This window comes from Artibeus jamaicensis, unplaced genomic scaffold (assembly GCF_021234435.1).
Source record: "Artibeus jamaicensis isolate MK-2021 breed Jamaican fruit bat unplaced genomic scaffold, CSHL_Jam_final scaffold_916, whole genome shotgun sequence".
In the NCBI taxonomy this organism is placed as follows: domain Eukaryota; kingdom Metazoa; phylum Chordata; class Mammalia; order Chiroptera; family Phyllostomidae; genus Artibeus; species Artibeus jamaicensis.
In genome coordinates this window covers 62785225-62812426 of record NW_026522059.1, presented here as the reverse complement: position 1 = coordinate 62812426, position 27202 = coordinate 62785225, and the positions used below count along the sequence as shown (strand labels likewise).

General features: G+C 38.8%; 1 protein-coding gene and 1 non-coding gene across 5 annotated transcripts in view; one reads left to right on the top strand and one right to left on the bottom strand.

Annotated features, from left to right (window-relative positions):
* The window catches only part of PAG1 (phosphoprotein membrane anchor with glycosphingolipid microdomains 1), a 139488-nt gene that overhangs the window by 68178 nt on the left and 44108 nt on the right, over positions 1–27202 (top strand). For 3 of the 4 annotated variants that reach the window (XM_053660911.1, XM_053660912.1, XM_053660913.1), the window contains one exon: positions 18359–18451. The gene's annotated coding sequence lies outside the window, so the exon portion shown is untranslated. Of the gene's footprint in view, positions 1–18358; positions 18452–20020; positions 20079–27202 lie in introns of all 4 variants that reach the window. The other variant, XM_053660914.1, reaches the window with a different exon arrangement.
* Positions 10140–10246, bottom strand: LOC119054481 (U6 spliceosomal RNA). Its single transcript, XR_005083526.1, has one exon. It is a non-coding gene; the product is annotated as a U6 spliceosomal RNA (small nuclear RNA).

Below are 27202 nucleotides of genomic sequence, written 5' to 3'. Positions count from 1 at the left end.
CTGTAAATGTCATGACAGGGTTTTGTTGAAATGAGATGTTGTGGGTCCTGATGAAGAAAATCAGTCAGCATATGCCTTATCTTTTCTTCTTCTTCTTCTTTTTTTTTTTTTTTTGCTCAGTGTGCAGTTAAATTTACTCTGCAGGATCAACATGTATAGCATATATTAATTTTATACTCACCCTACCTATATTAACTTTATGCTAACACTGCTGCTAAGTAATACCAAAAATTCATTGATAAAGTCATAACCATTACCTGGAATCACAAGTGTTACAGTCCTTAGTTTTGTTTTGGTTTTAATTTTATTTGAAATTAGATGATGTATTTGCAACTAAAACTATTGAGTTTATTTTCATTATACCTTGGACATTGTGGTGAAGACCTGGGTAACAAAGATTTATGAGATATGATCCAAAATTTTGGCCAAACAGAGAGAGGAGGCACAATCTCACATCAGTTTGGAAGGCCATCTAATCAGCATATGGACTCTTACATATATGACTGATCCTGGAGTCTTTGATGAAAACCACAATAATGACAGCCCCTGACCTTTCCAAGTTCTGAAAAAATTAAGAGACAAAAAATGGGCAGATAATGCTCAAATGTCACTTATTCCTAGTAAAGGTCAAGTTGGAGGACAGGTGTGATTCGTTGTTCTGATATGGAACGCTGGAATTAAGCACATGGCCCACTGACTGGGACAGGCCTCTCTATGGGCTCAAAGGGTCAATTCAAATAATGAAGGGCCAGAGAAGAGATCACATCCCGGAGGGAGAAGGGGAGGAGGTGCACCCAGCATCCTAGTTCATGTACCCCCACATCACCCCTGCAGGGAGTCACTGTACCTTTCTTAAATGGAATAAATGAAAAGGTTGGAGGAGCCAGAAGTGTTACCTGTTTGAACTGTGTCAGAAAAAAAAGGATTCACCCCAGTATAGGCAAGTTAGGTAATATTTGATGTCAGATGAACTGGGCAAAATCTAAGAACAGAATGTGAGGAGTGAGTCTCACAAAGAAGGACCATTGGGACTTGCTAATTGATCAGGGGAGAAGGGGATGAACATTCCACAGGCAGAGAAGGTGAGTGTGAGTTGGAAAGGAGCTGGGGCTGGCAGACCAGGTTACAGAGGCTGGGAAGTCCCTGCTATAGGAACCAGGGAGCCCCATCCTTGCAAGGGGCTTTCAGAAGTGGCACCCTTGAGTATTGCTTTGTGAATGTGTGTCAGGTAGGTGATTTTTCTTTTTCATGATTCTTTTCATTGCATCCCGGCACATTGAACCCCAAGAGGTTTTTGGGGGTTTTTCATATATTTGCATGGTTTCTTCTATAATTTATCTTGGCTAATTACATTTAATTATAGTCTTTCCAACTATATATTGAACTCCGTGACCAATTAGATTACAATAGCTAAGAGTCTGTAATTTTTGGAGTATATAACCTATGGGCAAATAGGTTGCAGAGAGAAATTATTCCTCCCTTTTCATGATAAAAAGCTTATTTGTGGTTACATTGAAAACTACCTCTAAAAAACATTTAGTTCTGAGGTAGTTTTCAAAATGAATCACATGTGTCAGTCTGGGTGGACCCAGTGGAATCCTGTTCACTGAGTGATGTTTAGATGTGTTCATAAGCCCAGCTTATTGATTTTGTCAGCTTATTCTGTTGTTTAAGTGATTATAGCATACATTTCTCCCTCTGAAATGGGACTTCAAAGAACAGTAGCAATTAACTATGGAATAGTTCACTACATAGATTTGATTAATTCCAGGCATTAAATCATGTTTGCTCCAAACCAATGTTGCTAAAAAGGGAACAAATCACTTTAGTGCAGTGAGACTGAGTGTATCGTTCACCCCATGAAGCAGTTGTTAACTCTTTACTGAATGCTTTGGGTATAGAGTGGTGGGAGAGAGAAACCCATTAGCTACCTACCCTGTTTTCAAAGAGTTTAACAGTTCTTTGGGGAAATGTGGCAAGCACCCATATGATAGGTGCTCAATAAAAACCATCCATTAATGAGCACCAGGGTGTCTGCTCTTATTCCCTGGTCACCTCTGTTGTTGAACACTTCAGCAAGTGATAATGGTGTTGTATTCCTTTGCCTGACACCCGGACTCATGCTACAGCCTTGAATCCACAGAGGTCATTGATTCACCCTACAACTGACATCTGCCCCCACCATCTAAACCTTTATATATTTTAAGAATTCCCTTCATCATTTTCTGTCATTTCCCTCCTACCACTCACATTTCTGAACTAACTGTAATCCTAATATGACACACAGAGAAAGGAAAAAGAATCACATACTCTAAGGAAAAGTCCTGGAGTCTATTTATGCTGCTATGTCTAGGCTACAGGGAGGCAAAATAAACAGGCCTGCTGTGAAATGTCCCAGTGTCTGTCATTGTTTTAAGGATGCTGTAAACATGACAGGATATGGTTATGCTTTTGTTTGTCTTCTTTTTCATTAGTGCACAAGGTTCATTTTATTTTATCTGTGTGGTTGTTTGGCTGCTGAAAAGTCAACTTAATAGCAATTCTTGTGGACTGGATTGGGTTAAATGAACTATATTGGTTTTTGTTTTTTGTTTTTTTGCTAAACAGCTTTATTGAGTTATAATTCACATACCACACAATTCACTCTTTTGAAATGTGCAGTTCAAGGGCTTTTGGTATTCACAGAGCTTTGCAACCATCATCACAGGTGATTTTAGAACACTCTTATAATTCCAAAAGGAAAACCCTCCCTCCTTAGCTGTCACCACCTCCTCCCTAATTTCTCCACCTTCCGTTCCCACCAACATTGGACAACCAACCAGTGGTCTTCCTTCTGTCTAATAAACCACTCTAATGAAGGATGCAGTCAGTAGACACCAGGGTTCAAGTGGACACTAATCACTTACCTTTGGTGATTAGAGCTGTTAGAGTTTACAGTATCTTGTGGGAAAGTCTAATGTTTCTAAATGTGACTGATTAGAAGAATGAATCTCATAAAATAATGGCAAGCTGAAAGTAGCCACGTTTCAGTGTGGAAAGTCATGCTTAGCCAATGTCAGGTGTGTGCCTCAGCCACGTGCAGTCAGCCTTGACCTACTGTACTTCACCTCTTTGCATGAGAGATGTTTAATAAAGTCTGTGATCAATTGCTTGTAGTTCATGGCACCACACTGTTGTGCCAGCACAATCTCATTTCAGACATTCTGTGTACAAGGACTTTGCTAGGATACCTTGAATGGCTGCACCATCAATGAGCTTACAGTACAGCAGAGTGGGTTGGATTTGTATAAACAATAGATACAAAATACTGTCAAAATACTCTAGGTGCAGCACATAAAGGACTCACAAAAGTAATCTGTTATGCATGGGGACCCAGGTAGGGAAGAGGAATGTCAGAAAGAGCTCATAAAGGAGATGACCTAGAGATTAGCTATGGCACATTGATGAAGCTTAGGGGAATGCTAGAAGGGAATAGGCAGAGGGACCAGTGTGTTCAAAAGCAAGGATATAGGAAGCATCTGAGTGCCTTTGGATGCAGCAGACAGTAGGGTATTCATGGGACAGATAGTGAGGAGAATACTGAGGGCAGTGAGCCACTGTGTGGTAGGTTCCTTGTGAGATGCCTAACAGGTGCGGCTTCACCCACCCATCAATTTCCCCAGTGTTAATTTCCTGGGACTGCCATAAAAAAGCACCACTGGTGGCTTAGAACAACAGAAATATACTGTCTCACAGTTCTTGAGGCTAAAACTCCAGGTCAAGGTGTTGGCGGGGCCATGAGCCCTCTGAAACCTGTTGGAAGGATCCTTCCTTGACTGTTCTAGTTCTGGTAGCTCCAAATGGGTCTTGGCTTGGGCAGCAAAGATAGAGATATACAAGAGTAATCATTGTACCATTGTTTCTAATTGATGAAAACCAAAAAAAATCTAAATATTCATTGGCATGGAAATACACAAATGTGTAGGTACATCCATATCATTGAAAGCTCTGTAGTTATTTGAAGGAATGAGACAACTATCTCTATGTATACTAACATGGAAATTTCTCTACATACAATAAATGAATTCAATGAAAGTGTTGAAGAAGCCTACCGTAGGGCACCATATATGTAACAGAGAAAGAAAAAAAATTACCTCTCAGTGTTTGTATCTTTCCAGACCTTTAAAAAGCATTGTAGTCACCTCTAACTGTGATTCCTGTAGGTGAGAAAAGGAATTGGAGCAGTAAGGTGAAAAAGAACCTTTATTTTTTATAACATACCTTTCTATCTTTTGTTAATTTTTTCAGTAAGCATGCATTGTAACAAAACTGAAAATGTACTGTGACAAACATTTAAGGAGGTAGAACCCATGAGTCCTGGCTACCAGGTGAATGTAATGAATAGTGGGGTAGAAGGGAAGGGAAATGGGAGGTGAAATGTGGAGACTTGAATTCAGAACACTCACAAGCCAAAGGGCAACATTTTAAAGAAGAAGCTTTGTTTTAATAAAACAAGCCAACAAAAAAGAAAGTTTATATTTACTGGAAAAGAAATCTGTGGATTTTAGTTTGAGAAACAGAAGAATTTATGTATCTTCACCTACAATTGGCAAACCCTTCAGCATGGAAATGGAGAAACAGATCACTGTGAGGAGTCAGTTGCAGAATTAATGTCATCCCCAGAACTGCTTCAGCTGAAGAGAGTACAAAGACACCAATAACACTGCTGTAATCTACATATGGCACACAAAATAAGAAACACTCTCAAGAATAGGGACATATCTGTGGAATGGGAAGGAAAAGCTTTTCCACTTGTTAACTCTTTTGTTCCTCCCATTTTTCCTTCTCTATGACCTTCTTTCTCTCTTCCCTTCCTTTGCCCTCTTTCTCATCTGCTCACGTGCACATGCACACACACACCCATTTCTGTGATACAAATCTACCAATCTGAAAACAAATCATCAAGAAAAGGGACTAAGAGAAAGCAATGACATCCAAATCAGATAAGCAACTTCAAATGATGACTAGGTCAGTCTTTTCTACCAATAACATTATGCGAAAGTTTTGTGGCCTACTTATCATCAAAAATGTGAATCCAGTGACATTAACATAGCAGAAAGCTTGCAAAACAAGTGACAGTAATATTTCCAACATCAGCTTTTATTTGCCTAGTGTTATACTATTTGTAAACAGAATGCAGTCATACGCATTATCTCATTTCAGCCTGACATCAACCCTTTGAAGGAGCCAGTGACTCCTGATCTTTAAAGAATGAGACAAGCCCTGGCTGGTGTAGCTCAGTGGATTGAGCGCGGGCCTGCGAACCACACGATCGCGGTTCGATTCCCAGTCAGGGCACATGCCTGGGTTGCAGGCCGGTTCCCTGCAGGCCAGTTCCCAGCAGGGGATGCACAAAAGGCAACCATACATTGATGTTTCTCTCCCTCTCTCCTTCCCCCTCTTCCCCTCTAAAAGATAAATACATAATAAAATATATTTAAAAAAAAAAAAAAAGAATGAGACACTGAGGCCCCAAAATGGCAAAGGATGGGGACTCAGGTCTCAAAGACATGTCTGTTGACTGCTCAGGTGTCATTTGTACAACACTGATGACTGCTTGGCCTCAGCAGGATATCCCTGTTACAACATGGACTTCTCTCAGGCTAAACCTTGTCAACTTTATTCTTCAAAACGTTGTTTTGTCAGACATCCTAACTTTGAAGAGTCACAGAAGTTAGTGAAATATGTTAATTCATATTATTTACTGAGTAGAATGGTCTTTTTTTATTGCTTGTTCTTTTATTGTTTATTCTTTTGCAGTTGCCCCAATTTTCTCCCCTTTGACCCCCCCCCACTCAGCCCACCCTTCACTTCCTCAGTCAATCCCCACTCCATTGTCCATGCCCACTGGTCATTTATACATGTTCTTTGACTAATCCCTTCCCCTTCCTTCTACTATCCCCACACCCCCAAACAAGTCCCCTCTCACAGTTGTCAGTCTATTCAATGTCTCCATGTCTCTGGTTCTGTTTTTCTCATTAGTTTATTTTGTTCATTAGATTCCAGTTACAAGTAAAATCATATGTTGTTTATCTTTCACTGACTGGCTTATTTCGCTTAGCATAGCAGTCCCCAGGACTATCCGTGCTGTAGGAAAAGGTAGGCGCTCCTTCTTTTTTTTTTCTGCTACTTAGTATTTCATTATATAAATGTACACAATTTTTTGATCCACTCGTCTACTGAAGGGCACTTAGTCTGTTTCCAACACTTGGCCATTGTAAATAATGCTGCATTGAACATAGGGGTGCATAAGTTCTTTGGAATTGGTGTTTTAGGATTTTTAGGGCATATTCCCAGCAGTGGAATTGCTGGATCATAAGGCAGGTTCATTTTTAATTTTTCGAGGAAATTCCATGCTGCTCTCCACAGTGCCTGCACCAGTCTGCATTCCCACCAACAGTGTACTAAGGTTCCCTTTTCTTCATATCCTCACCAGCACTTGTTGTTTGTTGATTTATTAATGACAGCCATTCTGGCAGGTATGAGGTAATATCTCATCATGGTTGTAATTTGCATTTCTCTGATGGCTAGTGATAGTGAGTGTCTTTTCATGTCCATGGGGCATCTCTATGTTCTCCTTGGAGAAGTGTCTGTTCAGATCCTTTTCCCATTTTTATATGGGATTTTTTGCTTTCCTGGTGTTGAGTCATATGAGATCTTTATATATTTTGAAAATTAAAACTTTGTCCAACGTATCTTTGGTAAATATGTTCTCCCATAAGTCGGTTCCCTTTTCATTTTGCTGATGGTTTCTTTACTCATGCAAAAGCTTTTAAATTTGATGTAATATCATTTGTTTATCCTTTTCTTTATGTCCCTTGTCCTAGGAGATATATTGGCAAAAATATTGTCACATGGCATATTGAAATTTTACTGCCTATGTTTTCAACTAGGACTTTTATGGTATCACAACTTATATTTAAGTCTTTTATATATTTTGAGTTTATTCAGGGGTATGGTGTGAGTTGGTTGTCTAGTTTCTTTTTTTTTTTAGCATGTATTTGTCCAGTTATCCTACCACCATTTATAATTGAAGAGATTATTTTTATTCCAGTGAATACTCATGCCCCATTTGTCAAGTATTAATTGACCAAAGAGACACAGATTTATTTCTGGACTCTCTATTCTGCTCCATTGATCTATGTGTCTGTTCTTGTGCCAGTACCAGACTGTTTTGATTACACTGTCCTTGTAGTTTAGTTTGATATCAGGTATTGTGATCCCTCCAATTTTCTTTTTTTTTTCTGGATTGCTGAGACTTTTAGAGGTACTTTTGGTTCCATATAAATTTTTGAAATATTTGTTCTACATCTGTAAAACATGTCATTGGTATTTTGACAGGAATTGTGCTGAATCTATAGACCGCTTTGGGTAGTATGGACATTTTAATGATGTTAATTATTCTAATCTATGAACATGGTATATGCTTTCATTTATTTGTATCTTCCTCAATTTCTTTCTTCAGTGTTTTGTAGTTTTCTGAGTACAGGTCTTTTACTTCTTTGTTTAAATTTATTCCTGTGTACTTTATTTTTCTTTTCGCTGTAGTAAATGGTATTTTTTCTTAGTTTCTCTTTCTGATAGTTCATTGTTAGTGTACAAAAATGCCATTAATTTCTGAATTGACTTTGTATCCTAGTACTTCAGCAAATTCAGTTATTAGGTCAAGTAAGTTTTTGGTGGAGACTATTGTGTTTTCTATGTACGCCATGTTGTCTGAAAATAATCACAGTTTTATTTTCCTCTTTTCAATTTGGTTGTCTATTGTCATTTAATTCTGGTCTGATATTACTTCCTTCCTTCTACTCACTTTGGGCTTTGTTTATTGTTGTTCCTCTAGTTCTTTTACAGGGAGGGTTAGGGTATTTGGATTGGGTTTTTTTTTTTTTTTTTGAGATTTTTCAATCTTTAGATAGGCCTATATTGCTATGAACTTCCCTCTCAGGACTACCTTCTCTGTGCCCCACAGGTTTTGGGTTGTTGTGGGCTCATTTTCATTTGTATCCAGATACTTTTTATTTCTTTCTTGATCTCATTGTTAACCCATTCATTATTCAGTCTCCAATTATTTGAATGCTTTTGAGTTTTTTCCTTGGGGTTGGTTTCTAGTTTCAAGCCATTGTGATCCAAGAAGATGCTTGATATGATTTCAATTTTCTTAAATTTGTTAAGGCTTGTTTAGTGTCCTACCATGTGGTCTATCATTGAAAATAATACATGTGTATTTTAAAACAATGTATGTTTTGCTTCTTCGTGGTGAAATGTTCTGTAAATAACAATTAAGTCCATATAACAGTGAAAGGACAGCAAACTCACAGTTATTAACAACCACACCTAAAACAAAAGCAAACTAAGAGGACAGCTAGATCAGGAGTGGAAACATAGAAATGAAGATCTCAAGGAGGGTTAGCAACAGGGGAGTGGGAGAAGGAGAAGGGGGGAGAAGGTACAGAAAATAAGTAGCATAGACGGTAGGTAGAAAATAAATAGGGGAGGGCAAGAATAGAAGGGGAAATATAGAATCTAAAGAACTTGAGACACATGGTCAAAACTAAAGGGGGGAATGGTGAGGGAGGGAGTGTGCAGGATGGAGGGGAATGAAGGGGGAAATAGAACAATTGTAATGGCATAATTAATAAAATATATTTTAAAAAATTTAAAAAACCAATTAAGTCCATTTGATCTAGAGTATCATTTGATGCCACAATATTCTTATTGATTCTTTGTTTGGAAGATCTATCCATTGTTGCCAGTGGAGTGTTAAAAATCCCCTAAGATGACTGTATTGCTGTTGATCTCTTTCTTAAAGTATAAGATTTTCCATGTATTTTAGGTGCCCCTGTGTTGGGCACATATATGTTTACCTGGGTTATATCCTCTTTTTGGACTGCTTTCTTAGTATTATATAATGACTTTCTTGGTCTCTTGTTATGGCCATTGTTTTAAAGTTTATTTTGTCTGATATAAATATTACTACCCTAGATATTTTTTATGTCCATTTGCTTGGAATATTTTGTCCATCCTTTCACTTTCAGCCTGTGTAGATTCTATATTTGGGCGGGGAGGTGTCTTTTGTAGACAGCATATATGTGGATCATGTTTTCTAATTTATTCAGCTACCTTATGTCTTTTGGTCGGAGCATTTAATCCATTTACATTTAAGGTTGTTATTGATATATACTTATTCATTGCCATTTTTCTTTTTACCTGCGTTCCTCCCTCTCTCCATATATGTATGTGTGTGCATATTTCTATGTATGTATAGATATATATATGCCTATATATAGCCATATATTTATATATGAATATATATTCTTAAATATACATTTATATGTATATAAGAATATGTATATATATTCTTAAAGCAGTCTCTTTAGCATCTCTTTCATTGCTGGTTTGGTGGAGATGTATTCTTTTAGCTTTATTGTGTGTGTCAGGAAAGCTCCTTATTTTGCCTTCCATTTTAAAAGAGTGCCTTGATGGATAGAGTAGTCTTGGTTGCAGGTCTTTGTTTTTCATTACTTGGAATATTTCATGCTAGTCCTTTCTGGCTTGTAATGTTTCTGTTGAGAAATCCTCTAATAGCCTTATCAGAGCTCCCTTGTATGTTACTAGCTGTTTCTCCCTTTGCTGCCTTCATAATTTTCTTTTTGTCTTTAAGTTTTGTCATTTTAATTGTGATGTGTCTCGGAGTAGGCCTCTTTGTGTTTATCTTAATTGGGACTCTCTGTGCTTCCTGAACTTGTATGTTTTTTTCCTTCGCGGAGTTGGGAAAGTTTTCTGTCATTTTTTCAAACAGGTTTTCTGTCCCTTGCTCCTTTTCTTTTACTTCTGGTATCCCTATGATGTGACTATTGTTACATTTCATTTGTCCTGTAGCTCTCTTAAACTATCTTTGTTCTTTTTGAATCTTTTTTCATTTTTGTTGTTTTAGCTGGGTGTTTTTTCTGCTTGTCCTCCAACTTTCTGATTCAATCATCTGCTTCATCTAGCCTGCTTTTAATTCCTTTTAGTGTTTTCTTTATTTCAGGTATTGCATTCTTCATTTCCACCTGGTTCTTATTCATAGCTTCTATGTCCTTTTTCATGCTGATGAAGTTAAAAACATGGAACATTTCACAGTTTTAAGGGTCATCCTTGTACAGGGGCCAGGCTAATCTTTTCTGTATCATTCCAGTTTTAGTATATGTCCTGCCAAAGCAAGCACTATAGTGGTCCTTTGAACAACAATGAAATGTGGCATAAATAAAGGGATGGAGTGTGCTCTTTGGTGAGAGGGGGCACCAACAAGTAGCTTATAATATAAGAGTACAGAATTTAATTTCAGAAATGATCATTATTATGTTGTCATTCATGGTGCTAACATATTTGGATGCTAAATACATAGGATATTATGATAAGCTATGAGCAATGGAGGAAGGACCATAGACATGGGGTTCCGATCCTAGCCAGGCTCTGAAGTTCTTTCTACAGTACTTCTCTGAAGTACTGGGGCTACAAATTTTGGCTGTATTTGTTCACAGGAAGAAAGAGCTATTAATTAACCGTTTTACTAATTCATAGCATGCAAAGACGCAAAGCCTAACTTCTGCATTTGAAGGAAGAAAGCAGAGAAATTGTGACTAAATTTACTACCTGCTGGAGGTAGAAGTAAAGTAGTGAAGTCATTCAGTAATATACCTTCATTTTCTAGAAGTTGCCAGACATAACAGTAGACAACAGCCAGTCTCTCCCCAAAGTCATCAAAAAGTTAAACTATACACAAGGGAACGGGGATATAAGTTATCACCTAAGATAAATTGAGACCCCACTGGGAGTTGCCTGGCTCCTCAAGGACCATGCTCCTGTGCCCTGCAGCATATTATTTGAACATCAACACCTGGCGAATAGCCAGCCAATCTCAGGTTGTTCATTTTCTTAGGCCTGAGGTTAGTTTTGCACATCTTTCTTATTTCCCCCACTGTGGTCTTTTGTATAGATTTTCTTACTTCTACTGCTTCTCAACTGCAGGATGGTTACCATGGCAACACCTGTTGAGGGCAGACAAAAAAAAATGTAGTTCCCCCAGCAAGGAAGCTGCTCCTGTGTTTCTTGCTCTTTACTCTTGAGAAAAATACATTCTTCTTGGAAAGGGGATGCTGTTCATTCACTATACGATTGAAAATAATTTCAGGGGAATTATTTCCCCAGTGTCATAATTTTTGATGCTTAAATTTTTTGCCTTCATTTTATCTTCATAGTGGTCTCTCTTTGGCATCTCAGGACTATCCTTTCTTGCCTCTTCCATTTTTTTCTGTTCAAAATAAGGACATTAAACCCAGAAGACACTATTTTCTTAATGGACTCTTATTTTGCATACACTGGAAGTTGTAGCTATCAGAGTGTGTGAAATGAAGCAGGAGTCATCAGAGACAGGAAGAACTGTTAACAGAGGGAATACTGGGAAAGATGGATGTGTGAAGAACAGCAGCTGGGAGAACCAACCAGAAAAAAACACCAGAAACTACCTATGAGGGAGCTTAGTAGGGAGAGAAGTGCAGCCTGAGTGAAATAAGAACACCAGGAGGAGGGGTAAGGAGATGTTGAGTAATGTTTCCCCATATTGCAAGGTATGTCATAGCCCATACACATTGCCTTACTGCCCCTTTAATTGCAGTGCTGCTGAGTATATTTAATATCATTTTCTTGCATAATTACTCGGAAGGGCTTAATATTGACATTTTAATGGAAGAAAATGTCTCTGAGGTTGATCTCTATTGTATTGACAATTTATTAAACCAACCATACAATTCATATGGATTAATAAGAAATCACATGTATTAGTTTATATATGTTTGATTTTTAGTATCAAGTTGCTAACATTTATTATTTGGACAAAGAGGGGATTTGTATAACAACCTGAATTAATAACTGGTTGGTAAGCATATCCAGAGGGAATTGATTAATAAGTTGCTCTCTTCCTGGAGGAAGACTTTCATAGTTGAACCTAACCCTGTCCTATTCAACATTAGACCTCACTTAGGGGAAATGCACTACCCAAAACTGGAAGAGGTGGCTGATGTGTAATAACATGTCAGAGAAACAGAGTTCAAAAACATCTTGACATTTAACACAATGACCCAACTCTAAGAGGCACAAATGGCACAGGGATTATGTAAGCACCATGACTGCCAATGAAAACACACACAAAAAAGTTGGGGGGGGGGAGTGGCTGAGCTTCATCATATATGAAAGAAATTTAGATTTGCATTAGTCAAGTATAAGATTCATGTACGGCAACAGTGTAATGTAGGTGGTAGAAAAAGCTTCTGGGATCTCAGACTTTCTAAATAAACATAGTATATGGACTGAAGAAAGCATCCTATCAGCTGTCCACTGAGAAAAGAGCTGCTTCATCTGGAGAAATGTCTTTGAGCTTAATCATTGAAAGAGAACAACCACCAAGTGGATGTGTCAGCCCTCAGCATGTCTCCTCCTACCTTTCTTGCCCCCCATGTGTTCCTCTCACATGCATCATCTTCCCTCTCCAAGTCTGAATTCATTCTCACTGAAGCAGGAAGTACTTGAGTTGTTGAGACCTTCCCCCAGGCCATTGGGACAGGTCACTAATATTTTCTCTGCGCCCAGTGGTCATCTTGCTGACCACTGGGATGGCCACCATTGCAATCCAATAGACTTTATTGCCATAGAATTACAGAGTCTAATATCCCAGGAATAACTTCCAGGTTCCCACAATACTCACTCCTTGACCTTCCATGTTTCAGCTCTTTCTCTTCCTGTGTGTCTAAGTGTCTGGAGCTGGGTATCTACTTTACTACTATGATCTGTTTTAGTCTTGCCAAGAGTGAGTCTGGCCCAGTGGCCAGATTCTGTTGCTGTGACCAAACCTCCAAGGTTAGTAATGACCACTGTCCTGACCTCACCAGCCCATTGCTTCTGGCTGATAGCTTTGCCTCCCTTCTATACATGGGCCTTGAAAATTCTCCACTACTATCACCAAAACTCAAAAAATAAGGACTACGTCTTACATCAGTCTGAGGTTACCTTGTCTAGTGGGTATTTGCTTATTCCCTGAGTTAGGTTTTGTAGCTGGAGCAGACTCTCTACCTGCTATGCTCTTATGAGTGGGCCTGGCCATGGCTCAGCTCTGTTCTCCTTATATCATTTGTACTCATTTGAGTTATGGTAGCTGATAAGTCAAGACTTTATTCTTTGAAATGGAGAAAGAGAAGCTCAAGAACAGGAGAAGGGTGACTTTTTAAAACAAATGCCTTCAAGTATTTGAAAGGTTGCCGTGTAAGGAAACTATCAGACGTGTTCTATGTGGCTCTGGAAGTTGTTAGAATCAGGACTCAAACTAGGTTGAAGCCACCAATCCACAAGGGTGCAGAAGAACCTTCCTTACATGAGCCCAAATCTAACAGAATTTCCTTCTGGGAACCCTTCAGGGTCTCAGTTTTGTTTACCGGTTTGTTTCTTTGGCAACATGGAGAAAAGGAAGTGTTTGCTTGGTCAACATTTGCATGTGTGATATATTGCTGTGGTAATATACTGATCATAAGCAACATATAATTCTATTTCTCTCTGTCTTCAGGGACTGCAAGTGAGAACAGCTTCATTACAGCAATATCCTTGAGTCTACTCTAATTTTTTTTTAATTCATTCACTCCATCAGTGAATAAATATTGAATGATTATCATGTGTTAGGCACTGGGATTCATTCAGTGCTTGGTACTGTTAATTTATTTTGAACAAAGTCCTTTTGACATCGCCATTGTAAACTGGATGCCACAAACATTGTAGAGAGGGTTCAAGTATCAAGTGGGGTTAGTTTATAGGTACCCTTAAGTTTCTTTGAAATTTGGGAATTGTTCATTGAGCTTCATGATTCTAGTCTTGTATTGAGTGGATATCTTGCCTCAAAAGATGATTTTTAAAAGTCAAACGTGAATTTGGAGTCTGTGCTACCAAGTCCTTGTATTTATCTCCCCAGAGAGCAGGGACATCATGCCTCCTTCCCCAGAAAGGACTGTAACATAACTTTGAAACAGTGCTTCTCTCCTGAGGCCTCTCCTCAACAACACCAGCTGGAGCTTGGGCCAAGCCATCTGTTAGGTGCAAATCCCATCCCTTGGAGGCCCAGTGACTAAGAAATTGAACTCTATTTCAGTTCTTCTGAGTGGCTTAAGCTAGAACAAGCCTTCAGTTTAGTTGGCAAAATGCATCAGGAATTATCAGAGTTCACTTGTTTGAGCCTCTTTATGAATGTCATCTTCCATGTTAAGAACCTGCTAACAGTCCACATGAAAACTGACAGTCAGAAAAATAGGTGTAAAAAAACAACAACAGTGTTGAGCTTGGCATCCCACTGGCTTAGTATATACAGTGGGGGGAAGTCACATTGAGTAGATAGATATCTGGTGTCAGAAGTCCAAACATTTCATTCAGTAGAGAAAGATACCAACATTGAAAGCAGAGGATTTCTATTTAATTGGATCAGTACTGGTTTGTAGTGATTAGCTGTTGCCCACACTTAAAGATGGATAGTTGTGGGTGGAAGGGGACCTGAAGGAGCACTTGGTCCATGCAGAATTATATCCAGGTAGTCTCTGTCAATACACGACAGTTTGGAGTGGAGCCAGGCAGGCAATCATGAGTCCCTGCAGCGACCCCAGTGATTCCAGCTAAAATTACACTTGCATTTGCCATCTGTCTTTAAGAGTGATCTGCAAAATCACTGACACTAAAATGTTCACATGCCATGGAATATTTTTCTGGTAACAGTTTTATTGAGATGTAATTTACATACCACACAATTCACCCATTTAAATTGCACAGTTTAATGTTTTTTTAGTATGTTCACAGAGTTAATACAACCATCACCACAGTTGATTTTAGAACATGTTCATTACCTTAAAAAGAAATCCCTCACCCCTTTGCTATTATTTGCATCTTCCCCAGTCCTAGACAACCACTAATCTACTTTCTGTCTCTATATATTTGCCGATTTTGGACATTTCAAGTAAATTTAATCATATAATATGTGGGGGGGGTAGGTCATGACTAGCTTCTTTCACTTGGTGTGTTTTCAAGGTTTGTTCATGTTATGATGTATGTGAATGCCTCATTCTATTTTGTGGACAAATGATATTGTTTTACATGGATATACCACATGTTTTTAATCCATTCACCAGCTGATAGACATTTGTATTATTTCTACTTTGGAGCTGTTAGGAATAATGTTGCTATAAAATCCTTGTACAAGTTTTTGTGTGGACATGTTTTTATTTTTCTTGGAATATACCTAGGGGTACAAATACTGGGTCCAATGGTAACTCCTATATTGCACTGTTTGAGGAACAACGAGGCTGTTTTCAAAGTGGTTGTATTATTTCATACTCGCATCAGCAGGGTATGAGTGTTCTGATTTCTCCACATCCTTGTCAACAATTGTACTGTCTTAAACTTTTCGATTATAGCCATCCTAGAGGGGTATGAAGTAGATTTCATTGAGATTTTGATCTGAATTTCCTTGATAACTAATGATGCTGAGCATCTTTTCATGTACTTATTAGCCATTGTATATTTGGAGAAATATATATTCAGATCCTTTACCTATTTTTGATTGGATTGTCTTATTATTAAGGATTCTTTCTATATTGTAGATAACAGTCCTTTATCAGGAATGATTTGCTCGTGTTTTTTCCCCATTGTTTTAGGTTGTCTTTTCACTTTCTTAGCAATGTCCTTTAAAGTACACATCTTTTCAATTTTGATGAAGTCCAACATATCTATTTTTTCTTTTGATATCATATTTGAAATTCCAAATCTGAACTCATGAAATTTACCCATATGTTTTCTTCTAAGAGTTTTTTAGTTTCAGCTCTTAAATTTATTTGATCCATTTTCAGTAACATTTAATATGGTCTCTGTAGTATGTGGTCTCTATTTTATATGGTCTTTGTACTAACCTTTTAAAATTAAATTTATTGGGATGACATTGGTTAATAAAATTACATAGGTTTTGAGCGTTCATTTCTATGATATGTTACCTGTATATTGTATTGTGTCCCCACCACCCAGAGTCAGATCTTCTTCCCTCCCCTGTACCTTTCATTACACTCCCACCCCCCTTCCCTTTGGTAATCACCATGCTGTTGTCGGTGTCTGTGAGTTTTGGTTTGATTGTTTTTCTTATTTGTTCACTTGCTGCTTTCAATTTTATATTTCACATATGAGTGAAATCATATATTCTTGACTTTTCCATTGACTTGTTTTTCTTAGCATGATTTTCTCAAGATCTCTCCATGTTGTCACATATGGCAGTATTTCATGTTTTCTTATGACTGAGTAGTATCCCATTGTATATGTGTACCACATCTGTTTTATCCAATCACCTTTTGAAGGACACTCATTTACTTTCATGTCTTGGACACCGTGAATAATGCTGCAGTGAACATGGGGGTACATATACCTTTATGAATAAATGTCAAATTTGTTAAATTTTTACATAACTTTTTAAAGTGAAGTTAAGGATCCAAATTCATTTCTCTGCATGTAGCAGAAGAACCTTGTCCCAGAACCTTTTGTTGAAAAGACTATTTTCCCACATTGTATAATCTTGGCATCTTTGTTAAAAATCAATCGGCCATAAGTACATAGGCTTAATCTGGAGGCTAAATTCCATTCCATGTATTTATATGTCTGTCATATGCCAGGACCACAATGTGTTCATTACCTTGTTTCCTTAGAATATTTTTAATTCATTATATGCAATTTCAAAAATATAAAATTATATACCACTTTTAGGTTTATTAAATGAACTGTCATGTCATGTGTTCAATTCTTAAGTTAGACTCTCTTTACTCCTATCTAGTAATAGCAAACATTATTTCTAATGCATGCTAATAAGATTTGGCATTTTTCTAAGTTTATTTTATTTTTCTACTGTAGCAGTTTGATTTAGATAATCAAATCTTGCTTATATTTCTAATGAATTCAGGAGCATCTCTGGGATTGACTGTGATGACATGGGGAAGTAGAGGTGTTTGCAGTTGGAATCCACTTCTGAATATCTCTGCATGGCAGGGGTTCAGAAGAGGGTTTATGTGTAATCTAATGAATGAGTGAAAGAGGGCTTGTGTCTGTCAAGCTCTTTGCCCAGTAAAGACTCTGCACTCTTAGTCTGCATGACTGACAGTGAAAAGAGCCAGAGTTGTGTCTTGTTCTGATATTTTTAGATTTATTAAAAACAAAAAGAAAATAATGTAGCTGAATGCATTGGCCAAGAAAAGGCAGGCATTTCTCACTTGATAACTGTCACAGAAACAGCAGATGTATCTCAAGATAATGCAAATAATCTTCTGACTCTGGAAGAATGCAGCACTCAGTCTAAGAGGACCATATGTGGACTTAGTAAAAGATCAGAGATGCACATCTAGAAGGCTTGTGTTCTGCTCAGTGTTTTATATTGCAAATCGGGAGTCGTACCTCAGTCTCTTAAAATAATTAAAAAGTTCTGAATCTCAGTAAACAGCCAGGATGTTCTTTTTAGAATATAAACACATTCATTCATTCTACCCCATTCTCCTCCCCCTTTCACACAGCACCTGTCATGGTGTTTTACCTAAAATAGAGGTTCAGTGCAAGACATCTTTATTAGAAGACAGGACAAGAACTGGAGAGGAAAGAGGATGGAGGATAGGCTAGGCACCAAAAGCAGAGCAGGGCCACAGATGGGCCCAAGGGGCACCAATGAGTCAGGAGGGAGATGAAAAGAAGACACCCTGAGTCTCCCCTATCCCTCACATCTTCCCCGTTTCCTCAGTGGAATGGATGAAGGAACAACTCAAGACAACTCAGTCTCAGGACTAAGAGATCTGCATGTCCTTCAGGTCACACAGCTTATGCTGCACCCAACTCTTAATAAGGCATTTCACAATGAAATCACAGTTTGCCTTACCAAAACACATGAAGCATACTCTCTTCAAATAACTCACTAGTTCTTCCTCGAATTCAGATAACAGTTGTTTGAATTTTGATATTACTACAATAGCATAGATTTCTTTGTCATAAAGCTAAGAAACATATAGAACAAGCAGATAATTAATGTGTATGTGATGAAACTGACTTGGCTGTTATTTTGGAAAAAACTTTTGATTTATTCACAACTCTGTTTTCTCTTACTTTGCAGGAAAGAATACAGCTCAGCCTTTTGGCCTAAGTTTGCTAGTGTTTTTACAGTAAACTGGAATAGTATCTTTCATAGTCTTTATTCATTTGTCTTTTTTTTTCTAACTCTCTTTCTCTTTGGTTGTAGGCCAAGACAGAAGAGAGAACTCTTGCCACCACATTTGAGAAGGATGATATTGGCAGAATTGTGAATAGTTACTTAGACAAACTTTTCTCCAAGGTAAATATTACCCTTGTACCAATAAGGGGACACTTCGTTAGAGCTGGCCAGTTGCACTGGGAATGCACAAAGGCTCCGTTGTTCAGTCCAACAGCAAGCAGAGTGGTGGGAGAGAGCTGGAGAGAGGGAAGAAAGCAGGGCTGTCAGTCACCCTGCACTGTTCCCAGGGGGGTGCCGTTGGGTGTTTGCTGAGCAGCATTGAAAATGTGTGGGAACCGGAGGAAAGGGAAGCTGTCCCAGATATTTATGGAAACAAAAGCTGTGCAGTTTGATCATAAAAACAGTATTTCATCTTTTATGAGAAAAGAGTGGGGTGAGTTCCTCTAGAGGTTAGGGTAAAATATATGCTGTAATGATGTCACAAGAGGGAAAACTTGAATTACAGTATGTTACACCAAATAAGATTTGCAAATATGAAACGTTTTTTTTTAAATCAGTGTTCTTTAATGAAAATACCTTTCATTTGTTAGTGATGACTGTTCCTTGAGGTTTATGTTTTGGAAGACCATGTTTTAATGTATCTTTTGTGGGGAGAAGGAGGTGTGTGTGTGTGTGTGTGTGTGTGTGTGTGTGTGTGTGTGACAGCCAGGCAGACACACCAAAGAGAAGTCTGTTAGCATCATACTGTATGTTTCAGAAGAGTAGCCCCAGGCACTTTCTTTATGAATCATGAGCTCAGGGGGGATAAAAGATGAACAGAAGCAGATGTATTCAGAGTCAGCTCCGGCATTCATGAATTAGCTGCCAATATTCTAACACAAATTGCTGTGTCATTTCTGTGAAGTTCCCCTGGGGCTGCTCAGTCTGTAGCTAAAAGCTGTTTTTGCTCAGCCCTGAATTATATCTGATGAAATGCCATATATCTGAATGCCTCCTTCCTCCCTGATAAAGCTATCCATGCACACACACACACACACACAAAGAAATGCAAAAATATATGCTCCAATTTAAAAGAAAGTAAATTGATCAACTTTCTCTGTTCAGCAGTTAATACAAGTTGCCATGACTGGGTCCCTAGCTTGCTGTAATGTGATTCCAGATTGTGGGGAGGGAGATGTTTTCCTTCTCAGCTCAGTCTTCCTTTTCTGAGGGGACTGTGGGGGTGGAAGTCAGACACTTGAGGGGGTTTGTGATACGGTTGTTCACTGCTCTGACAGAGCAGACATTGCCGTTTGCTGTAATGGCTGGCAGATCTGCACTATGCATACACAACAAGAAAGGGCAGAGCAGCGAGGAGCCTCAAAATGCTCAGCTCTGCATCAGCTGAGAAGGTTTTTCAAAGAGATATTTTAACAGGTTCTCATTACTGTAGATGCAAATTCTAATTTGGGGAAATATTTTCCTTTAAGTGATCATTTTCTTCACATTGTATTATGCATGTTTAACATAAAACAAGTCTTTAAGGTAGCAGTGTGCCTATCTTAATCCTGCAGTTACAAAATTAGAATCATGACTTGTAGAAATACTTTATAAACTCACCAGATGGGCTTTGCAATCACTATCTGTGCCATCACATTCACTTTGGTGTAAATGAAAAATACCCAATGCCTGTCATTTGGTGATTCACAGAGGCAAGTATGGGCTGCGTGCAACAGAAGAAATGACCTGTGACAGGAGGTACCTTCAGGTGAGCCCTACACTGCTAGGGACAGTGTGGGAGGTGCCATGCCCAAGGTGCTTAGCACTTGAAAGGCAGCAAGTGTACAACCCAAGGTTCGAAGCCCTATGCAAACCAGCCTTAGAAACTGCACCAGCAGAAGTGGAAACCAAGGCTGAAACCCATGTTTCTGTTGCTTAGGGTTCTGCCTTTTCCCTGCTGCCTGCCTTCCCTGGCACAGGAACTGAAAGGTGTCATCATCCCTGATGGCTGCAGTTGGCTGGGGACTTCCTATGCATGTGTGCATGCATGTATGTTCCTTAGAGGAGCAGAAGCAGCTGTTGCCAGGCTGCAGGTTGCTGCGTTCACAGACAGAGCATGTGAGCTGGAGGCCAGAACTGCCCCAGAGCAGGTGTGCTGTGGCCATGCCCAGCCAAGTTCAAGGGCCTCTCATTTTTATGCTCAGAGATTTGTCATTTTCCTCAATCTTGGCCTGTATTCACAAGAACTCCCTGCATATTTTTACAAGATTTATTCACATAAATTATGATGTTTATAAAATTACAGTTGTGATGATGTCAATGTACAGTAGGTCAGAGATTATTGCACACCCGTCTCAGTGTTTTGTGTGACCTGTGGAAGGATTAGTCTTACCTGCCTAAAGCAGATCTGTTAGTGCATCTCGGTGATGTCCATGCACATGTCTGCTGCATTATTTCTCCTTTTCTAAGTCTTTTACAATGAATTTGACAACCTTTTTAAAGATGTATTTGTGTAACCTTTTAAAAATGTATAAAATATATTTATATGATGATATTTTCAAGTAAACACAAACACACACAAAAAAGAAAAATTACCAAGGTATTACAGAGCTCTTTCCCTTTCTTTTTTTTAAAAAAATATTTTATTTATTTATGTTTAGAGAGGAAGGGAAGGAGAGAAGGAGAGAAATATTAATGTAAGGTTGCCTTTTGTGAGTCCCCTGCTGGGAACTGGCCTGCAACCCAGGCACATGCCCTGACTGGGAATCGAACCGCGATTCTTTGGTTTGCAGGCCCGCACTCAGTCCACTGAGCTACACCAGCCAGAGCTTATTTTATTATTTTTAACAACCACGTTAAGGGCTAGGAGAGGGGTGAGCTGGAGGTAAGGTCAGTGTTTGCCTCTCCCGCGAAGGGCTCCTTGGCGGCCCCAGGAGCAGTTTGCAGAGGGGCGGCTAGCCCATTCGTGACTCTGGAAGCCCTGCCCCTGTCCTCCCTTCTGTTCCTGTGTTGCTGGAATCCACAGTAACCACTGTCCACAAGGCCTGATCATTAGCATGTGTGAGTGACAAGCTGGAGCCCCATAGCCATGACCATAGCCCGTCAGGAAGCATTGGGAGCTCCAGGCAGCTGAGTCACTCTGCACCTCTTAAAGCAGAGTGCCTTTGTATCCTTGTGACTCTGTCAGGCCTGGCGTCTGAAAGTAGGGAGTGAGAGGGTCTGTCTCCCCCGTGTCACATCTTCTTTTCTGTTTTTTAGTAAAGGAAGCGTGTAGTAATAGAGAGAAACCGGAGCAAACACTAGTAACACAATTTCATTAAACAGAAGCTTATATTGTACTTACTTTGAGGCAAACACAGGCCAAAGTACTTTGCAAATATTAAATCATTTACCCTACTACTACTATTATTTTTTTTCTGAAGAGGAAACAAGGTCTGAGAGGGCGAGTTGTGCAGTGTCCCCCAGGGGGTTAGGGCAGACAGCACTGGCACTGGAACTTCTGTGCCAGAGTCCAGGGTGAGTGTTTTGTGTGCCCAGCCACAGGGATCTCCTGCATCGTGCCAGACAGAGTTTGCCTGACTGCCACGTCCCCTGGGGCATGGAAACACCCTACCATCCCCACACAGGCACACACGTTATGTTACATTGTCAGTTTGTCGACAGAAGCAGACTTTCTAGTTTCTGCCATTCTAGAACTCAGAGTGGGTGCAGATTACTACTGGGCGGGGAACACAGGGTCCCAGGCACTGTACCCCATGGCTGTGCGGTGAGCTGTGCTGGGCAGCATGCCTGCATTGGGTCACCCCAGTAGCACTGCAGGAAGGCCAGGGGTGCTTGCTGACCTCAACACCTTTTTCACTGGGTGGGTCCCGTACCTCTTGCCCTATGATGGTCCTGAGGACAGTGGTGTTGCCCAACTTGCCAACATTAGCAGAGGCCACTCTTACCCAGCACTTCCCACAGAGTGCTCAGGGGGTGTTCATGGGGGCAGCTCCCCACCATGCCCCTAAAAAAGGAAAAAGGTTTTATTTATGGTCAGATATGTTTGGGAGACATGGGTTAAACAAAATTAATTTGCTTATTGCAAGTTTCTCACAATTTTCTTGTGACTCGCCAAAGCTACATATAGAATGTAATTTCCTTGACAGGTAGGGAACAATGTCTACCACCATCCCATGAGTAGAGCTATCTTAAGAAAAGGAGAGCCAAGAGAACCTAATGTCATAGCAGGCAATCACATGTCAAGGAAAAATCAACAGGCTACCTTTGGTATCCTTCACTTCCATCCAGCCCACCTTTCATAAAACTTTAATGAAAGTATAAGGAAGCATTTCAATGGATATGGTCTAAGAACAAAGAAATATACATAAGTGGAATATTTTTTTCCATTTAATCAGTTGATGTGCACAACAGCATTGCTTTGTGAGTTGTAGCTTTCACTCTCAAACTTGGGAAGACTGAATCATTTGGACTAGGAAGTAGATGCTGAAGAACTATGTTTGGCAACTTGGAGGACATTTTTAGCATTTTAATTTCCCTATTTATAGACTCTGAGTCAGGCAGAGTCTACCATTTGGCATGTCTATAAGGGATGCAATTTCTTTAACATTCTCTGTTGTGATCTAACAATTCATTTCAGAATAAGATGAATTGGTCTCGTTTGGAAAATGTTTTATAAAAATATTGGCAAGGAAATTCTAACTGCATTTCTATAGATTTTTGAAATGCTGACTCCTCTATGTACATAATGACAAATTGCACAATATTACTTCTTTCTTCTGGATTGCTGTAGTTCTCTGTGTGCTGCCTCTGATTACTCTCAATTCTCACACGCCTCTACCCCACTCTTTGCTTGTCAGATTTTATTAATCCACAAATCAGAGACTGATCCTAGGTCCCTCCAAATGTCAGTGTTTTTTAAACCTAACCTTCCTCTGCTCCACAGTGTTTTCCTCATAATTAAAACTCTAGATTGCTTCATTAACATATACCCTTTTCTTTTACATTAGAGAATATGAGAACAGTAATTTGTAGGAGTTTGACCTTAATTGACTGAAGAGAGATGTTTGTATTCTCTCTCTCTCTCTCTCTCTCTCTCTCTCTCACACACACATACACACACACACACAATGCTGAACTAGTGAAAAGAGAGCTCCATGCAGTATGGTACCCTAAATGGCATCCTGAATCAAACAGAAAATGACATTAGGTAAAATTTAAGGAAATGTGAATTAAATATGGACTTTAATTAATAACAATGTACCAATATTGGTTTATTATCATAACAAGTACACCATGTTTTAATGTGAGAAGTTAATAATAGACTAGAAAAAATACAGAAACCTTATTTATAACTAATGTATTAAATGGCTAGAATGGATTCTAGCCTGTTTTGTGATAAGGACTGAAGTAGAAAGTAGAAAGTGATCATTTCTCCTGTTGCCAGCGTGCTCTATGAACACAGCCGTCCACAGCAGAGGTTGGCAAACCACGGGGCAGGTGCACCAGCCAGTGTTTGTGTGGGGCACACATGCTGTCCTCACCCTGTGCCCATCTCCAGAGCAGGGAGATCGGGGGTCAGAAGTCCTGGGCTCAGTTCCCAGCCATTGGATGATGGGGACTCTGCTTGACTTGTTAAAGCTGCCTGAGCTTCACTTTCCATTTCTGTGAAAGCAGAGGGTCAAACCACATTTTTCTCTTGGGGAATCTGTGGTTTGGAAAATTCTGACTCTTCAAATATGTGTTTTAGATCTGTGGTTGCAGCTATGGAACTTAATGAGGATGAAATTAAGATAAGACCACAATATTTTAATTACCCACACTGAATCAGAATTCAAAATTATAATAAAATATTAAATTATACCTTAATACCCAATAAAGTGCTATTATTCATATAAGGTATATTTTTAAACAAAGATTTTTGGGTTAATGTGCTTTTAGACTATACACTTAAATGCAGTTTAACTTAAATTTATTATTTAACATAATTTACAGTGTTATGTGGTATTTAATTTAAAGCAATAAAATTTTGAAGACCTAATTATGCTTAAGGTCTTTGAGACACTTAAGACTCCACTAGGTGTTTGAATTATGCTTGCTGAGTTAATTATCAGGAAGTTATTCAATGTTAATTATTTCATAATTTCTTTAAAAATTTTTATTTGCATGCACAACAGAGACAGACTCATAGGTGGAGAGCAGATGACAGCTAATGGGGGGAGCATAGGGGTGGAGGGATTGAGCAAAAAGGAAGAAGGACTCATGGACATGGAAAATAGTGTGGTGATTGCTTGGGGGAGGAGTTATAAAGAAACTAAATGGTAATGGAAAAATATAATAAAGATTAAATTTAAAAATAAAGATAAGATAAAATCAAATTTTATTTTATTTTTTAAATTATTGTTCAAGTACAGTTTTCTGTCTTTTACTCCCATGCCAGCCCGTGACCCCCCCCCCCAGTGCTCCCCGCCTCCCTCCCATTTCCACCTCCCTTAGTTGTTGTCCATGTGTCCTTTATACTGGTTCCTGTAAATACTTCCCCTTTTCCCCTGAAATTCTCTCCCCTCTCCCCTCTGGTCCCTGTCAGCCTGTTCTGTATTTCAGTGTCTTTGGTTATATTTTGCTTGCTTGTTTGTTTTGTTGTTTAGATTTCTGTTAAAGGTGAAATCATATGGTATTTGTCTTTCACCACCTGGCTTATTTCACTCAGCATAATGCTTTCCAGTTCCATCCATGCTGTTGCAAAGGGTAGTAGCTCCTCCTTTCTTTCTGCTGCATAGAATTCCATTGTGTAAATGGACCATACTTTTTTGATCCATTCATTTACTGATAGGCACCTAGGTTGCTTCCAACTCTTGGCTATTGTAAATTGTGCTGCTATGAACATTGGGGTGCATAGGTTCTTTAGGATTGGTGTTTCAGGGTTCTTAGGATTTAATCCTAGCAGTGGAATTGCTGGGTCAAAAGGCATATTCATTTTTAGTTTTCTTAGAAAATTCCATACTGTTTTCCATAATGGTTGTACCAGTCTGCAATTCCACCAGCAGTGAACTAGGGTCCTTTTTTCCCCACAACCTCTCCAACATTTGTTGTTTGTTGCTTTGTTTATGATAGCCATCCTGACTGGTGTAAAGTGGTATCTCATTGTGGTTTTAATTTGCATCTCTCTGATAACTAGCAATATTGAGCATCTTTTCATGTGTCTCTGGATCCTCTGTATGTCCTCCTTGGACAAGTGTCTGTTCAAGTCCTTTGCCCACTTTTTAATTGGGTTGCTTGTCTTCTTAGAGTGGAGTCATGTGAGTTCTTTCTATATTTGGGAGATTAAACCTTTGTCTGAGGTATCATTGGCAAATATGTTTTCCCATATGGTTGGTTCTCTTTTTATTTTAATGCTGTTTTCTTTGACTATGCAGAAGCTTTTAATTTTGATGAGATCCCATTTGTTTATTCTTTCCTTTATATTCCTTGCTCTAGGGGACATATCAGTAAAAAAGTTGCTGCATGAAATATCTGAGATTTTCTTGCCAATGTTCCCTAGGATTTTAAAAGTTTCATGGCTTATATTTCAGTCTTTTATCCACCTTGAATTTATTTTGGTGTATGGTGTAAGTTGGTGCTCAAGTTTCATTTTTTTGCACATAGCTGTCCAGTTCTCCCAACACCATTTGTTAAAGAGGCTATTTTTACTCCATTTTATGTGACTGCCCCGTTTGTCGAATATTAATTGACTGTAAAGTGTTGGGTTGATTTCTGGGCTCTCTGTTCTGTTCCATTGGTCTATGTGCTTGTTTTTATGCCAGTACCAGGCTGTTTTGATTACAGTGGCCTTGTAGTACAGTTTGGTATCAGGTACTGTGATCCCTCCTGCTTTGCCCTTCTTTCTCAAAATTGCAGCTGCTATTCAGGGTCATTTATGGTTCCATATAAATTTTTGATGTGTTTGTTCAATGTCTTTGAAGTGTGTCCTTGGTACTTTAATAGGTATTGCATTGAATCTGTGTATTGCTTAGGGTAGTATGGACATTTTGATGATGTTAATTCTTCCAATCCATGAGCATGGTCTGTGTTTCCATTTGTTTGTGTCTTCCTTGATTTCTTTCTTCAGTGTTGTGTAGTTTTCTGCATACAGATCTTTTACCTCCTTGGTTAGGTTTATTCCCAGATATTTTATTTTTGTTTTTGCTATATCAAATGGGATTTTGTTCTTGATTTGTGCTTCTGCTGGTTCATTGTTAGTATACAAAAATGCCTTTGATTTCTGGATATTGACATTGTATCCCGCTCTTTTGCCAAATTCATTTATTAGGTTGAGCAGTTTTTGGGTAGAGTCTATAGGATTTTCCATGTACACTATCATGTCATCTGCAAACAATGAAAGTTTTGTTTCCTCCTTTCCCATTTGGATGCCTTTTATTTCCTTGTCTCGTCTGATTGCTGTGGCTAAAACTTCCAATACTATATTGAATAGAAGTGGTGAAAGTGGACAGCCTTGTCTTGTTCCTGATCTTAGTGAAAAAGCTTTTAGTTTTTGCCCATTGAGTATGATGTTGGCTGTAGGTCTCTCATATATGGCCTTTATTATATTGAGGAATGCTTCCTCTATTCCCACTTTGCTGAGTGCCTTTATCATAAATGGGTGTTGTACCTTATCAAAAGCTTTTCCGCATCTATTGATATGTTCTTGTGATTTTTGTCTTTGCTTTTGTTTTTGTGATGTATTACATTTACTGATTTGCGAATGTTGAACCATCCTTGCATCCCCGGGGATGAATCCCATTTGGTCATGGTGTATGATCTTTTTAATATATTGTTGGATGTGATTTGTCAATATTTTGTTGAGGATTTTAGCGTCTAAGTTCATCAGCAATATTGGCCTGAAGTTTTCTTTCT